Source organism: Rattus norvegicus, chromosome 11 (assembly GCF_021556685.1).
Source record: "Rattus norvegicus strain SHRSP/BbbUtx chromosome 11, alternate assembly SHRSP_T2T, whole genome shotgun sequence".
Taxonomy (NCBI): Eukaryota; Metazoa; Chordata; class Mammalia; order Rodentia; family Muridae; genus Rattus; species Rattus norvegicus.
Genome location: NC_141544.1, coordinates 37,975,923 through 37,994,647, shown reverse-complemented (window position 1 = coordinate 37,994,647; position 18,725 = coordinate 37,975,923). Strand labels below are relative to the sequence as shown.

At 40.1% G+C, this 18,725-nt stretch overlaps 1 long non-coding RNA gene across 1 annotated transcript in view; it reads right to left on the bottom strand.

Moving 5' to 3' along the window:
- Window positions 1–4,974: 4,974 nt before the first annotated feature.
- Window positions 4,975–18,725, bottom strand: part of LOC148002487 (uncharacterized) — a 61,276-nt gene continuing 47,525 nt past the window's right edge. The window contains exon 2 of the long non-coding RNA XR_015633221.1: window positions 4,975–7,942. This is a non-coding gene — a long non-coding RNA (uncharacterized LOC148002487). The remainder of the gene's footprint in view (window positions 7,943–18,725) is intronic.

Below are 18,725 nucleotides of genomic sequence, written 5' to 3'. Positions count from 1 at the left end.
CAAAAAAGATAAGGAAGGACACTTCATATTCATCAAAGGAAAAATCCACCAAGATGAACTCTCAATCCTAAATATCTATGCCCCAAATACAAGGGCACCTACATACGTAACAGAAACCTTACTAAAGCTCAAAACACACATTGCACCTCACACAATAATAGTGGGAGATTTCAACACCCCACTCTCATCAATGGACAGATCATGGAAACAGAAATTAAACAGTGATGTCGACAGACTAAGAGAAGTCATGAGCCAAATGGACTTAACGGATATTTATAGAACATTCTATCCTTAAGCAAAAGGATATACCTTCTTCTCAGCTCCTCATGGTACTTTCTCCAAAATTGACCATATAATTGGTCAAAAAACGGGCCTCAACAGGTACAGAAAGATAGAAATAATCCCATGCGTGCTATCGGACCACCACGGCCTAAAACTGGTCTTCAATAACAATAAGGGAAGAATGCCCACATATACGTGGAAATTGAACAATGCTCTACTCAATGATAACCTGGTCAAGGAAGAAATAAAGAAAGAAATTAAAAACTTTTTAGAATTTAATGAAAATGAAGATACAACATACCCAAACTTATGGGACACAATGAAAGCTGTGCTAAGAGGAAAACTCATAGCGCTGCGTGGCTGCAGAAAGAAACAGGAAAGAGCATATGTCAGCAGCTTGACAGCACACCTAAAAGCTCTAGAACAAAAAGAAGCAAATACACCCAGGAGGAGTAGAAGGCAGGAAATAATCAAACTCAGAGCTGAAATCAACCAAGTAGAAACAAAAAGGACCATAGAAAGAATCAACAGAACCAAAAGTTGGTTCTTTGAGAAAATCAACAAGATAGATAAACCCTTAGCCAGACTAACGAGAGGACACAGAGAGTGCGTCCAAATTAACAAAATCAGAAATGAAAAGGGAGACATAACTACAGATTCAGAGGAAATTCCAAAAATCATCAGATCTTACTATGAAAACCTATATTCAACAAAATTTGAAAATCTTCAGGAAATGGACAATTTCCTAGACAGATACCAGGTATCGAAGTTAAATCAGGAACAGATAAACCAGTTAAACAACCCCATAACTCCTAAGGAAATAGAAGCAGTCATTAAAGGTCTCCCAACCAAAAAGAGCCCAGGTCCAGACGGGTTTAGTGCAGAATTCTATCAAACCTTCATAGAAGACCTCATACCAATATTATCCAAACTATTCCACAAAATTGAAACAGATGGAGCACTACCGAATTCCTTCTATGAAGCCACAATTACTCTTATACCTAAACCACACAAAGACCCAACAAAGAAAGAGAACTTCAGACCAATTTCCCTTATGAATATCGACGCAAAAATACTCAATTAAATTCTGGCAAACCGAATTCAAGAGCACATCAAAACAATCATCCACCATGATCAAGTAGGCTTCATCCCAGGCATGCAGGGATGGTTTAATGTACGGAAAACCATCAACGTGATCCATTATATAAACAAACTGAAAGAACAGAACCACATGATCATTTCATTAGATGCTGAGAAAGCATTTGACAAAATTCAACACCCCTTCATGATAAAAGTCCTGGAAAGAATAGGAATTCAAGGCCCATACCTAAACATAGTAAAAACCATATACAGCAAACCAGTTGCTAACATTAAACTAAATGGAGAGAAACTTGAAGCAATCCCACTAAAATCAGGGACTAGACAAGGCTGCCCACTCTCTCCCTACTTATTCAATATAGTTCTTGAAGTTCTAGCCAGAGCAATCAGACAACAAAAGGAGATCAAGGGGATAGAGATCGGAAAAGAAGAGGTCAAAATATCACTATTTGCAGATGACATGATAGTATATGTAAGTGATCCCAAAAGTTCCACCAGAGAACTACTAAAGCTGATAAACAACTTCAGCAAAGTGGCTGGGTATAAAATTAACTCAAATAAATCAGTTGCCTTCCTCTATACACAAGAGAAACAAGCCGAGAAAGAAATTAGGGAAACGACACCCTTCATAATAGACCCAAATAATATAAAGTACCTCGGTGTGACTTTAACCAAGCAAGTAAAAGATCTGTACAATAAGAACTTCAAGACACTGAGGAAAGAAATTGAAGAAGACCTCAGAAGATGGAAAGATCTCCCATGCTCATGGATTGGCAGGATTAATATAGTAAAAATGGCCATTTTACCAAAAGCAATCTACAGATTCAATGCAATCCCCATCAAAATACCAATCCAATTCTTCAAAGAGTTAGACAGAACAATTTGCAAATTCATCTGGAATAACAAAAAACCCAGGATAGCTAAAGCTATCCTCAACAATAAAAGGACTTCAGGGGGAATCACTATCCCTGAACTCAAGCAGTATTACAGAGCAATAGTGATAAAAACTGCATGGTATTGGTACAGAGACAGACAGATAGACCAATGGAATAGAATTGAAGACCCAGAAATGAACCCACACACCTATGGTCACTTGATTTTTGACAAAGGAGCCAAAACCATCCAATGGAAAAAAGATAGCATTTTCAGCAAATGGTGCTGGTTCAACTGGAGGGCAACATGTAGAAGAATGCAGATCGATCCATGCTTATCACCCTGTACAAAGCTTAAGTCCAAGTGGATCAAGGACCTCCACATCAAACCAGACACACTCAAACTAATAGAAGAAAAACTAGGGAAGCCTCTGGAACACATGGGCACTGGAAAAAATTTCCTGAACAAAACACCAATGGCTTATGCTCTAAGATCAAGAATCGACAAATGGGATCTCATAAAACTGCAAAGCTTCTGTAAGGCAAAGGACACTGTGGTTAGGACAAAACGGCAACCAACAGATTGGGAAAAGATCTTTACCAATCCTACAACAGATAGAGGCCTTATATCCAAAATATACAAAGAACTCAAGAAGTTAGACCGCAGGGAAACAAATAACCCTATTAAAAAATGGGGTTCAGAGCTAAACAAAGAATTCACAGCTGAGGAATGCCGAATGGCTGAGAAACACCTAAAGAAATGTTCAACATCTTTAGTCATAAGGGAAATGCAAATCAAAACAACCCTGAGATTTCACCTCACACCAGTGAGAATGGCTAAGATCAAAAACTCAGGTGACAGCAGATGCTGGCGAGGATGTGGAGAAAGAGGAACACTCCTCCATTGTTGGTGGGATTGCATACTGGTAAAACCATTCTGGAAATCAGTCTGGAAGTTCCTCAGAAAATTGGACATTGAACTGCCTGAGGATCCAGCTATACCTCTCTTGGGCATATACCCAAAAAATGCCTCAACATATAAAAGAGACACGTGCTCCACTATGTTCATTGCAGCCTTATTTATAATAGCCAGAAAATGGAAAGAACCCAGATGCCCTTCAACAGAGGAATGGATACAGAAAATGTGGTACATCTACACAATGGAATATTACTCAGCTATCAAAAACAACGACTTTATGAAATTCGTAGGCAAATGGTTGCAACTGGAAAATATCATCCTGAGTGAGCTAACTCAATCACAGAAAGACATACATGGTATGCACTCATTGATAAGTGGCTATTAGCCCAAATGCTTGAATTACCCTAGATCCCTAGAACAAACGAAACTCAAGACGGATGATCAAAATGTGAATGCCTCACTCCTTCTTTAAATGAGGAAAAAGAATACCCTTGGCAGGGAAGGGAGAGGCAAAGATTAAAACAGAGACTGAAGGAACACCCATTCAGAGCCTGCCCCACATGTGGCCCATACATATACAGCCACCCAATCAGACAAGATGGATGAAGCAAAGAAGTGCAGACTGACAGGAGCCGGATGTAGATCACTCCTGAGAGACACAGCCAGAATACAGCAAATACAGAGGCGAATGTCAGCAGCAAACCACTGAACTGAGAATAGGTCCCCTGTTGAAGGAATCAGAGAAAGAACTGGAAGAGCTTGAAGGGGCTCGAGACCCCAAAAGTACAACAATGCCAAGCAACCAGAGCTTCCAGGGACTAAGCCACTACCTAATGACTATACATGGACTGACCCTGGACTCTGACCCCATAGGTAGCAATGAATATCCTAGTAAGAGCACCAGTGGAAGGGGAAGTCCTGGGTCCTGCTAAGACTGAACCCCCAGTGAACTAGTCTATGGGGGGAGGGCGGCAATGGGGGGAGGGTTGGGAGGGGAACACCCATAAGGAAGGGGAGGGGGGAGGGGGATGTTTGCCCGGAAACCGGGAAAGGGAATAACACTCGAAATGTATATAAGAAATACTCAAGTTAATAAAAAAATAAATAAATATAACAAAAAAAGAATTAATGCTTGATGCATCTAGTTTCTGCATAAGAAGGTTTAACCAGTTGTTCTTGATGGGTATGGCGGTCATTGCTTATAATCCCAGAACTCTTTAATGAGACCTGAGGGACTCCTTTCCTAGAACCCTTTAAGTTTCTACAGTACTTCTTCACATCACTGAGCAACAGGCCAGAACATAATTCCTGAGACGAAGTACATCCCACCCATTCTCCTAGTACCTGAGTCTGGGAAAGGTCAAAGTTCACAAGAGGTGAAAAGAAGTGACTGCCATTGGATTCAGTTTTTTTAACCAACTGATAAAGTGTTTTAAAATCAATTGTAATGACTACACAACCCTGTGATCACACTAAAATCCATAGAACTAGGTACTTCAAGTAGTTAATTTTATGGTTTGTGAATTCTGTCTCAAGAAAGCTGAGTTTTGTTTGTTTTAAAATTATTTCATTTTATATTTATAGGAGTTCTGCCTGTTCACCATGAGCATACCTGGTGACCATGAAATATCATACGCCTAGAACTAGAATTATAGGCTGCTATGTGGTGCTGGGAATTAGACAGATCCTCTGGGAAAGCAATCAGTGCTCTTAATCACTGAGTCATCTATCTCTCCAGCCCCACTCCTTCACTCCCCACTCCCTTATCATAAGGATAATGAATGGTGTGTTATTGTCCAGTGTGCTCAATACCCATTTGATGGTTTTTATTTTTACTAATGGAACGATTCGTTCAGAACCCATGTTCAGAAGCATTTTATAAGTACATTATATTCTTGAAGTTGGTACAAAATTCCGCAGATGGTCCTCTTCACACCAAACGAGAAGTCCAACTCTAAACATACTGGCAGTCTAACAGGTTGAATTAATTTTATTTGTCACAGGATAAACACGACAGCAAAGGGCAGTGCAGCGAGTCTCCTTGAGTCTGCAGGAACATCGGAAGTGCTTTAGAAACCTGGTCTCAGGAAATCTTCTGTGCTCATTTTCCAAAAGAGAGAGAGGTCAGTTCCTCCAAGGGCAAACAACCGGCTCTCTCAGTTTCATTCTGTGGTTCCATCTATGGGGCGCTGGCTCATCCTAAGTACCCTTTGAAGAGGACTGACCACACAACGGGGAGCCATACATACTATGGAGTTGTGGCAGAGCCTCTGCACTTCCTAAGGTTTAGAAACTTGTCACTGCAATATCGCTGAGCAACCACTGCCTTCAGGAAGCTGGAGCTGTCAAAATTCGCATCTCATTTACAGCTGCTGGGAGATCGTGCAGAAAATGTACCAACACAAGCATAAATATTTCCAAGTCCATCAAATGCTTCTGTGGGATATGCTGAGCCCACCTGGGTCATAAGGAATGTACTTAAGCATCCCTGTTCAGCCACAGCCTTGACTCAGAAAACCTATGTCCTGTTAAGATATGCCACCCAACCCAGGAAAGATCAAAGTCACATGACCAAGAACACAATGATCAAAAGGCCTACTGACTGTCATACCTGAAGAATTAAACATTTGATTAATAAGTAGGATAATGCATCCATGTGATTGTGGATAATACCATAAATGCAATAATTATTTTATTTGACAACTCTACAGTTTATCTACGCAAGCCTTTGACTTCAGGGATAAAAAGAATTAAAGTCCTGACATGTTTAATGGTGAGCCATTTTGGCCATTTCCAGGAGATTTCTAAAACCTAGCTTGTGTGGTCCTTTCTTCCCACTCAGAAAAACCTTCACAGTCAGTTTCAATGCCAAAGTCTAAGCTTGTGAATTTAATATTTTTCAGTTTCTATGCGGCACTGGGACTTGTTCAACTCTAACTCCCCTTAGCTATGAAGACTGGGAGGGAATACAATTCTCAGTGCTGCTCATGTTTTCCAGTCACACGTCCTCAAGTTGCTAAAAATATCTGGTCTGTGAAGCAGGAAATGAAATACCAGGGCGCTGTTTTCTGATGACACAGAAAGCAGGGGAGTAAATGTAGATGTGTTGGCAAAGTCTTGTGCTAAGAGTGGGAAGTTACTAGTGAGCTTTGTTACCAACTCACATTGATTGAAATTCCACTTGCCCTAGAGGTGTGTGTGTGTGTGTGTGTGTGTCAATTATATACATATAAATCATATATGTTTGTACATACACATATATCATATATGCATGTATATAATATGTAAATACAGGGGCATATGTAAATACAGGTCATTGTGACCTAGCAACAGCTATAAAACTACATGTGGAACTCAGCAGCGTTTTGTTGTCTATTTCATCTATGTATTCTCATATTTAAATGTAATTATTTGGTATTTTTTTAAAGATTTATTTACTTATAAGTACATTGTAGCTGTCTTCAGACACACCAGAAGAGGCCATCAGCTCTCATTACAGATGATTATGAGCCACCATATGGTTGCTGGGGTTTGAACTCAGGACCTTTGGAAGAGCAGTCAGTGTTCTTAACTGCTGAGCCATCTTTGGTATATTTTAGTATTTAAAAATTATCCTAGAAATAGGTATGTTTAGGAAGAGTACCTGAATTAACTTTCTGAAGGGAAAACTTAGTTCAAAAAGTACAAATATACTTGATGTAGACTTGAAGACATTACAATAACAGTTCAAAACATGGATAGAGTTCATTTAACTTTTAGAAATATACTTTCCATGTGTTTTGGTTATTTGCGTTCTTGCATTACAGTGGCAAGAACTCAAGAGAAGCATACTTAAATATAAGGAATGGGTGGAAATATCAGTGTATACTGCATGAATAGAGGCATGTAGAATTCTCTTTCCCTCTCTAGTTAATGTACACAGTGGTCAGACAAATATTTGAAAATTGAGGCAATGGAATTAAATAAACTCTTGGCATGGTGGTGCACACCTTTATTCCAACCACTTGGGAAGCAAAACCTGATGAATCTATGTGAGTACTAAGGCCAATCTGCTTTATGTAGTGAGTTTCCTGACCAGCCAGGAATATATAGAGTAACTCTGCCCCGAAAGAAAGAAAGGAAGAAAGAAAGAAAGGAAGGAAGGAAGGAAGGAAGGAAGAAAGAAAGAAAGAAAGAAAGAAAGAAAGAAAGAAAGAAAGAAAGAAAGGAAGAAAGAAAGAAAGGAAGGAAGGAAGGAAGAAAAACCAAGAAAAGAAATGAAAACTGTGCACTGTGATTCAATGTGTATAATATATACATTGATATACAGACTGAATTATATATGTATTACATATAACCTTATCAATATGAATTTTGATGAAAGTATCTTATTTGAGATATATGGGTGTCATAACTATATATCTATATATGTATTTATACATGCATATTAAATTAAGCACAACCCAATACCTGTTTTAATTGAATTAATGGAATGGACAGTTGTTCATAGAGTTGTGTAGGGACGCGAGTCTATGTGGTGATTTAACCAGTCAACAACCCGCTGTGTTGTCTTTTCATGTTCCTTCATCTTTTATTGTCCCTGGTTTCCTAAGAGGGCACTTCTGGGTGGCGTTTTCTGTTGGACTCTTCTCTAGTTGATGTTGTTTTACTGTTGAAGTCTGCGCTAATGCTTGCTGACCTGGTGCAGTATGATCTCCAGCACAGCCATCAGCCAAGTGGAGGACGTGTGAACTGGAACAAGGGAGCTCAAGCAGTCCAGGCTGTCAGGACTCTGCAAAAATAGAGGTTTGCACACTTTCAGTTAAGTCCTATTTGGGGGTATAAAATCTCTTACTTTGGGTTTTTGGGGGTCTTTTTATTTAAGCCCAGGCCTAGTAAATAGCAGACATATTATTTTTAACTGGCTTTTGTTTTTAGCCCATCACGTTGCTCTGTGCATGGTTAATAACCACTTCAACTGGCTCGCAGAAGAGAAACGACTCTTGCCTAATTGCCTGTCAAGGCTCATAGATTCTCCTCATCAGTGATTCATTGGCTATTGATATCATAACTATACTTGGTATTTTCTTGCTTTTATTTTTCACTCACACTGATGTTCGCTTCCTCTCACCTTTAACAACCATACAATAAATATCCAATTTTTAGTAGGTTCTGTGAAAGCCCTCTCTCTCTTTTCTCTTTCTGGACACCACACAGATAGACAACAAATACACATGCAGATACCCAAATATGTACACAAATACTTAAAATGGTGACTATATTCTACTCTGGTAACTTCTTTCATTGGATATACTTGTTTTCACATTTATCTACTTGGCTATGTGTGTGCATATGTGTGTATACATGTGTGCATAAATGTGTGTACATACATACATATCTACATATGTGTGTTTTGTGTGTGTGCACAGATGTATGTAATATGAGCTTGAGAAGGACAGTGGTTGACCTTGGGTGTCTTCCCCAACCCCTACTTTAGTTTCTGGTGTAGAAGAATCTCTGACTGAACCTAGGGTTTATCAACCAGCTTAGACTGGCCAGGGAACACCAGTAAGCTCCAGTGAGCACCAGTGAGCATTATCCCTGGTGGTGTTACGTCACCAGGTTGGCTTTTGGTGGCAGGAGAGGAGGGGTATTCTGGAGAACTGAGCTCAGGTCCTTGCGTTCACATAGCAGTCATTTTACTAATTATGTCATCTCCTAGCCTCCTATATCGTGTTTTAAAGGTATGCCCAACACCCCTCTTTGTGTGATACATTGTGATCACATCACTTCATCTCAGAATGCCAACATTTTTACACAGTCATACCTAACGGGTTAGTTCCTAGCACAGTGTCAGAAGGCTCCATTCCCAGAAACAAATTAAATCCACCAGTCCCTTTCACAGTGGTTCTCCACTTCTCTGTTAGTAGACTGTCATTCAGTGGCCAGCTTCAAGCAATGAGCAAGCAGCCTCTCTCCTCAAAACACTTCCATCACTTTCCCCAACGACTGCAGTATGTGAAGAGAGAATGTTCACACCTGCCATGAGAGTGGAGATTTGCTTTTGCAAACCACACACCAATTACTTGGCCATTCTCTCCAGGGAAGCCAGGTGTGAAAAGTTGTCCTTTTTTTTTTTTTTAACAGCAACCTAATTGTTCTCCACTACCCATGCGTAGAATAGAGCAGCCTTTTTCCGAACAGGCAAATGAAGAGAAAGTTCAAGAAGTGATAGGAGACTATGTGTGAAGGAGAGAAGTTTTCGCGGCTGTCTCAGTTCGTTTTTAGTACAACAAACATGTTCGCCGATCTCCAGGCGACGGGAGAGACTCAATCCTCTCGACACAGCTTCATGGGAGACATGAGAGAAGGGTAGAAGTATTTCCCTCTGAGGACTAAGCTACCTGAGACTTAGCTAAGAAACCAGCCATTATGTAGAAATAAGTCCCATGCAGCTACAGATTCTGCACTGACCAACATCCGACATATAATACTGACTGAACATGTTTCCCTGCATCATCCTTCATAAAATATGTAAGGTGCTTTAGATAAAATGATTGCACTTGCCTCTAAAAAAAATGCACTCTAGGCTTCTAAAACATGTACAGCGTACAGGTATGTACTGAATATAAATCTTGCTTGTGTCAACCTCGTAGATCTGAGAACCATGAGTGATTCAGAAAATGGAATTGCACTCAGAACCATTTGTCTGTCAGTGTGTTCACCTCTGCACACCAACCAATTCTTCCCTGAGTATTTCAGCTAAGACTTCAGGCAAGGTTACTGAGTTTCCTACATTCTCCCTATGATTCGAACGTCATTTTTCCTGATGTTGCTTTATGAAGGGTTAGATGCCTAGGAATTGAGCCTTATGTCTGCGAAGGATCTGAGACTGAGACACTGAGATTTTGCAAGCAGGGATGTGAGTGATGAAGGAAATCAGTGACATTATCAGGATGGATGTGTCTTAGTTATCTCTCTTTTGCTGTGATGAAAGACAAAGACCAAGGCAACTTATAAAAGTTTATGGTTTCAGAGGCTTAGAGTCCATGATGGTGGAGTGAAGAAACAACAAACATGTGGCAGAGAGAAAGTGGAAACACAGCTTGTCTTTTGAAACTGCGAAGCCTAGCCAAGTGACACACTTTCACTAACAATAATATATATATAATTAATATATAAATGTATATATAATAGTTATGCAAACAGTCTATAATTAAGGAACTATATTCCTACAATTTTACACTAAAAGATAAAATACAATGAAATTTTGTAACTTTAAGACATAGGCATACAACTTAAGTGAATAATCTACACTTAGATATAGCAATGTCAAATTGCTTTCAGGGTCTCTGGAAACCAGCTTGCAATTATTCCTCTGTGATGTATGAAGCAATTTACGGGTCTACTGCCTTGCCCCTCAAAATGAACCCTATCCCATGTTGTCGCACTGACAAAATTTTAGGATATGAGTTTTCAGTCTATTTACCAGCTACAGCCTCCTAAGAGCTACCCTTTCTGCCATAGGCTAGTATTATTCAGCACTGCAACAGCTCTGGTTCTCTGGAGAGTCCAGAAACCACGATTTGCAGAGGAGAAAATCTTTTCCAGCCTCTGCCTGAAGAGCCTACCCAAATTTTGCCAAGCTTTCCTTCTTCCTTCCATGGTCTCAATGGTCTTTGTGGCAAGGGTCCTGTTTTCACCTCCTGGCTAGTAAAATTTGCTAAAACTGTCCCTCTTCTAAATGTTAACAGCTAAGGCAACTCTTGGCAATGTTTAGGCTCTTCGTGCTTTTGAGGACAGTGAAATACCCATGGTGTACAGAGTAAAACAAAGAGTACTATAATCTAAATTATTCCCATCCCCTCAGGCTTTTGATATATTCCACAATGGCTCCTAGGCCTACCCCAAGCCTTCTGCTCACTGAAAGTTTGCAGTCTAGAAAATGTTACTTCTCAGTTCATCGCCAGAGTTGAGGTTTGTATATGTAAGCACAGCCCTGCTGTCCTTGGCCAGTCCACATATGGAATGTTAACTGTGGTCACTCGTGATATTATTATGTTAGTAGTCAAAGCTAGTATCAAATACCTTACCTACCCACACCTGCTGGTCCTGGCATCTGCCCCGTGACCACATAGCTACACACTCACTTCTGTTTTGAAAGAAGAGGGAAGATTTATGAACACTGAGGAGGATTCCTTTCTGGATGATCCACTAGACAAAATCAGGGGAGACGTGTTTGCTGTCTGGCCCTCATTTGCTCAAGTGCAGTCATCTGCAGCTAATTGAAGATACCTTTGAGTGAAGCGGAAAAATAGGCCCGGGTGAAACTGAAAATATCGATGTGAATGGTGACTGTGCCATGGTGACCAGCAGGAGCACAGAATCACGCTCATGCCTTGTGGAGAGAGAGAAGACGTTTAAGGCGATAAACACTACTGCTAGAGGGACCGCTAAGGTAGGCATTATGCAGAATTCACAGCATAATGACGGTACTAAGCATTCATCTTTCCACAGGGAGAGGCTGGCCATATTATGAGTAAATGAAAATTACCAAAACAACAAAGTAAGCATAAATATGGAACATTCTTATCTCAAAACTGACTATATCTTTATCTTGACCTGCAAAGCTATAAAATGCCCCTAATTCTTTTTTCTAGCATAATCTGAGGAGATATATATATATATATATATATATATATATATATATATATATATTAGTTTGAGTGGGTTCTAGCCACTGTACAAAAAATGATCTTCAATATCAGAGAAATGATGAAACTATCATCCTCTTTCTGTAAATGGGAAAGCACAGGATTCCCAGATGTTAAATATGCTCAAGATTGCACAACCAGCAAGTGAGAAAGTTGGAAGAACATCTGGATCCAAAACCATTTCCTAAATGCCAACTATACCCCACAGAAAACAGGTGAGTGTTCTTGTATTAGACGAGTATGTATTACATGCCTACTTTAAATTCTATCCATCTGTCAAAATTAAATGATAGTATGATGGTTGTTGGATTAGGTTATAATTAAAGAAACAGGGTAGTCCCTGGCATAGCTATAAGCACTACACTGCCTAAACAATCCACACAAACTTAGACTTCCATTTGTCCTACTGTCAGCAGAGAGCTGTGTGCAATCTTCTTTAGATTACATTCTGACGCACAGACTAAGAAATTCTCCTTAGCACTTTTATTTGTCCTTGATAAACTGATAAGAAAATATTAAATTTCTCTAGAACATAACAGTCCTTGAGAATGAGGAGAAAGCATGCCGTACATGAAAGTTAGAATCCTTTCTGAAGAATCTGTCACTACTGATTTGATTCTTGCTGCATCTTTAATAAAAAAAAAATTCTATCAAAATATCTCAGCTCACTTGCGTCACAGGCTCAAAGCTTTACCTGTCTCCAAATGGCTGTTGTGACACAGCCTCACAAATGAGTCTGTCTGAGCAGCCACTAAAGTCAACCACATGGTCAACTCAAGGAATTCTCTGCTCAAGACTGGCCTTTGCAAGCATGACTCTGAACGTTCTACAGACTACAGTGTTTGTAGCATTTTGTTTAACTGAGGCTGCTCTCAAAAGAGAGCTAGAAATAGAATTCTGCCTTCCTGTCTTGTTTTCTGTACCTTCAGCATGTTGGGCGTCAATGAGGCTTCTTCACTATTCAGATGCATCAACAGTAGAATGGAACCAAGGCAACCGGGTCCTCCTTCCCATGCTCAGGAATGTTCTCATTCTCCATCATCCTATCATTACACATCAAGCCAGGATCCTAGCAGCTGCATACTGAAATGATGTTTTAAAAGACTTTCATGTTATGTTGATTGTATATGTGTGCATTGTTTGTGTATATGTTTATGAACATGAGCACAGGTGCCAATGGAGGCCAGCAGTGTCAGATCTTCTTAGTCTGGAATACAGGTAGTTATGAATGGTTTAATGTGGGTCCTTGGAATGAGATGAGTTCTCTGAAAGAGCAGTGTGCTCTTTTTAACCATGGAACTATCATTCCAGGCTTAGTGGCATGATTTTAATGATATCTATTCAAATGAACAAGAGAATTAATATTTTATCTAGGAACAAAACTCTAACTGGCAAGCATATTTTGTATTGAGTCTCATACACTACAAAATAGAGTTAGTGAATAAAGTGAAAATGACAATGTCAAGTGATACAGAAACTCAAGGACATTCATTTCTCTGTTTCAGAGGATACAAATGTAATTAATCAGCCATCTCCTGTCTTTGTTGACAATGGAATAAGGTCATAGAAAGATTTAGTCAGCTAATGTGAAGTGTTCATCCCTCAAACGTATATCTAACACACACATACACACACACACACACACACACATGCACACACACACACACACACACCACACCACACCACACCACACCACACATATACACCTCTAAGATTCAGAGAACTAGAGGAAGAGGCAGCATAAAGAGTCAGCCAATGCAGCAAGACAGCATTCTCTCAACATAACATGACCAATGAACTCATGAGCTCACTGCAGCTGTGGTTACCTACACAAGACCTGCACAGAATCAGAACAACCAACATTTTATCATGGAAGGGGAGGGACTCATAACACCCATCCCCTCCCTGGACGACTATTGATAGTTAATGTTGGCTCCGGAAAGTATGGCCACTAATGAGTTGTCCACCAGCCAATAATTAAACTCCTACCCATGCTCATGCAAGCAATCCTGCTAAAATTCAGTGGTACACACACACACACACACACACACACACACACACACACACACACACACACACATACACACACACAGAGAGAGGGGGGACATAAAAATAGAAAGGAGACTTACTGAGAAAAAGAATGGTTTCAGTGAAAAAGTCAGTGAGGTGAAACAGGGAGATGGGTAGTAAAAAGAACTAAAGTTCCTTAAATTCATATATGAAGATATCAAAGAGTAGACCAACTTTTAAAAGTACATTTAGTCAACACCATATATGATAAACAAAAGAAAGATTCAGTCAGCTAATGTGACTCCAGAGTCAACACTACAAAACTGGGACTGGAAATACATTTATATTTTTGAAGGAAATTTCAGAATACCATTAAGAATACAAAAGACAACCAAAAACTCAAGCATCTTGCACTAGTAGAGTGTAACAGGCAAGATGGCTTGGGTTCAATTTCCAGAAGCACATAAATAAAATAAATATCATAATAAAAGCCATGGAACTTACAGGATATAGCACTAGTCTAAAGTCAGCTCATATATCACTGGGACAGACACAGCAGCCACACAGAATTCTCCAGGAGAAGCAGAAAAGGAAACAGATCCCACAAAGCTCTCAACCAGAAGTATAGAAATGCATCCTTAGAGCATCGTTGATGCCTCATAGTATCTGCCACGATGAAGACTTGAATGTGGAATGAAAAGTAGAAATTTGTGATGAAGAGGAATAGTGGTAAGATTTATCTTTATTTTCCTTTGTTTTCTCTTAAGGGTTAGAGTCTCACTTTGGGGGCAGGGCTAGTTTTTCATTCCTCCTCCTCCTCTTCCTCCACCTCCTCCCCCTCCTCCTCCTCCTCCCCCTCCTCCTCCTCCTCCTCCCCCTTCTCACCTGCCCAACGCCCCTACTGGGATTACTGGCACATGAAATGCAGCTTAACTGATTGGTATTGTGGTATTAGAATTGTTTGAGTTGGATCACTAGAGTTTACATTTATATATACAGAAAGTCACCTCTTTCTGTCTATAGCAGGTGGGCGAGCTGGCTCCAAGGTCATGAGAGCTGGAGAGCTGGCCTTGCCCCTCATCTGCTGCAGCATGTGAGAGAGTAGCCCTACATCTAGCCTGTGCAGCACAGTAGAACTGGTCCTGATACCATGGGCATGGGTGATCCAGCTCCAAGGGCACGAGAGAGCTTACCCTGCCCCCTTTTCAGCTTTGGCATTAGGTAAGTTACCCAGAGCAATGTTGAAGAGCTTGTCCTTATGTTTGTGGGCACCACAGAGCTGATGTTCGGAGCCACTCAGCTAGGCTCAGATCCAGAGCTTCAAGTTGCCCACCACAACATCTATCCCATCTATGATATGCTGTACTGTGAAAGAGCCAGTACTGCAGATCTAAAGCTGTGGGATCTTCATCACACAGAGCAACAACAACAGGATATTCAAGAGGAATTCCCATGAGGATTCAGTATTCCTCTTGTGTAGCAAAAGCCAGGGGCAAAAAAAAAAAAAAAAAGACCAATGATTTATTGCAATGAACATTTATAAGCAAAGATGTGTGGACCAAAAGGTATATTGGGTGACACACTACAGCTTCCATGACAAGATGGTTTTTTTTTTCATTTTATCTTTTATCTATCTTATTTTATATTGGGGGGAGATTGCAAGGGCAGATATGAAGGGACAGGGAAGTAAGTGGGATTGAGAGGTGCATAATGTGAATTTCACAAAGAATCGATAAAAAGGGTTTTAAAAATATTCACAAAGGCATTGATGAAGAAGGGAAGAAATCTTATAAACTCTAAAAGAAAAATCAAACTTGCCATCTACTGTTCCCACCACGTACAATAAACCTTCCATTCTTTTAACCTGAGACTCGGCACATGGTCTGAGTTTATCTGCTATGGTTTTAACGATCACCTATGGCAAAGGACAGACGCACAATTACTTGGTAAAAGGAGGTCAGTCAGAAGAATATACATGTGTTTATTCCTTTTCTTATTGCTGTGACAACATGCCTGATAAAAGAAGTTTAAAGGAGGAAGGATTTATTTGGGGCTCACAGTTTGGTGATAGAGTTCATTGTGGCAGGCAGTTATGGTGGCAGGACTCTGAGGCAGCTAGCTGGTCACTGCAATCTGTCAGCAAGCAGTCAGAGGAGTGCTGGTGCTCAGCCAGATTTTGATAGTTTTTATTTACTCAGGGACCCCAGTTCATGGTTGAGTGCTGCCCACGTTTAGGGATGGGTCTTCCTTATTTGGTTAAATATTTCTGGAAACACCTTCGTAGATATGCCCAGAGGTATGTCTCCATGGTGATTCTAAATCCTCTAAGTTGACAACCAAAATTAGCAAGCATAAAGTTAAAATGTGATTAAATTAAACTGGAGATTCTTAATACTGGCCCTTTAGGAATCCTCATTTGTGGCAGAACTGTCTTCCTTTGGGCTGAGTTACAGTTCTGAAAATATCATATATGCTTTGAGAGAATTAACAGCAATGACAACAACAACAAAAATACCCATGTAGAATTTTCTGTAGTTTCTCATTACAGCATTAAATGAGCTCCTAGACAGCTGCTATGTCTAAATTCTATGCCTCCTGTCAAAATATCACTATTTGCAGATGATATGATAGTATATTTAAGTGATCCCAAAAGTTCCACCAGAGAACTACTAAAGCTGATAAACAACTTCAGCAAAGTGGCTGGGTATAAAATTAACTCAAATAAATCAGTAGCCTTCCTCTACACAAAAGAGAAACAAGCCGAGAAAGAAATTAGGATAACGACACCCTTCGTGATAGTCCCAAATAATATAAAGTCGTCGGTGTGACTTTAACCAAGCAAGTAAAAGATCTGTACAATAAGAACTTCAAGACTCTGAAGAAAGAAATTGAAGAAGACCTCAGAAGATGGAAAGATCTCCCATGCTCATGGATTGGCAGGATTAATATAGTAAAAATGGCCATTTTACCAAAAGCAATCTACAGATTCAATGCAATCCCCATCAAAATACCAATCCAATTCTTCAAAGAGTTAGACAGAACAAGTTGCAAATACATCTGGAATAACAAAAAAACCAGGATAGCTAAAACTATCCTCAACAATAAAAGGACTTCAGGGGGAATCACTATCCCTGAACTCAAGCAGTATTACAGAGCAATAGTGATAAAAACTGCATGGTATTGGTACAGAGACAGACAGATAGACCAATGGAATAGAATTGAAGACCTAGAACTGAACCCACACACCTATGGTCACTTGATTTTTGACAAAGGAGCCAAAACCATCAAATGGAAAAAAGACAGCATTTTCAGCAAATGGTGCTGGTTCAACTGGAGGTCAACATGTAGAAGAATGCAGATCGATCCATGCTTATCACCCTGTACAAAGCTTAAGTCCAAGTGGATCAAGGACCTCCACATCAAACCAGATACACTCGAACTAATTGAAGAAAAAGTGGGGAAGCAACTCGAACACATGGGCACTGGAGAAAATTTCCTGAACAAAACACCAATGGCTTATGCTCTAAGATCAAGAATCAACAAATGGGATCTCATAAAACTGCAAAGCTTCTGTAAGGCAAAGGACACTGTGGTTAGGACAAAACGGCAACCAACAGATTGGGAAAAGATCTTTACCAATCCTACAACAGATAGAGGCCTTATATCCAGAATATACAAAGAACTCAAGAAGTTAGACCGCAGGGAAACAAATAACCCTATTAAAAAATGGGGTTCAGAGCTAAACAAAGAATTCACAGCTGAGGAATGTTGAATGGGTGAGAAACACCTAAAGAAATGTTCAACATCCTTAGTCATAAGGGAAATGCAAATCAAAACAACCCTGAGATTTCACCTCACACCAGTAAGAATGGCTAAGATCAAAAACTCAGGTGACAGCAAATGCTGGCGAGGATGTGGAGAAAGAGGAACACTCCTCTTTCTGCGTGGGATTGGAGACTGGTAAAACCATTCTGGAAATCAGTCCGGAGGTTCCTCAGAAAATTGGGCATTGAACTACCTGAGGACCCAGCTATACCTCTCTTAGGCATATACCCAAAAGATGCCCCAACATATAAAAAAGACACATACTCCACTATGTTCATCGCAGCCTTATTTATAATAGCCAGAAGCTGGAAAGAACCCAGATGCCCTTCAACAGAGGAATGGATACAGAAAATGTGGTACATCTGCACAATGGAATATTACTCAGCTATCAAAAACAATGACTTTATGAAATTCATAGGCAAATGGATGGATCTGGAAAATATCATCCTGAGTGAGCTAACCCAATCACAGAAGAACACACATGGTATGCACTCATTGATAAGTGGCTATTAGCCCAAATGCTTTAATTGCCCTAGATGAACAGAACACATGAAACTCAAGACGGATGATCAAAATGCGAATGCTTCACTCCTTCTTTAGAAGGGGAACAAGAATACCCTTGGCAGGGAATAGGGAGGCAAAGATTAAAACAGAGGCAGAAGGAACACCCATTCAGGACCTGTTCCATATGTGGCCCATACATATATAGCCACCCAATTAGACAAGATGGATGAAGCAAAGAAGTGCAGGCCAACAGGAACCGAATGTAGATCTCTCCTGAGAGACACAGCCAGAATACAGCAAATACATAGGTGAATGCCAGCAGCAAACCACTGAACTGAGAATAGGACCCCCATTGAAGGAATCAGAGAAAGGACTGAAGGAGCTTGAAGGGGTTTGAGACCCCATATGAACAACAATGCCAAGCAACCAGAGCTTCCAGGGACTAAGCCACTACCTAAAGACTATACATGGACTGACCCTGGGCTCCAACCTCATAGGTAGCAATGAATGGCCTAGTAAGAG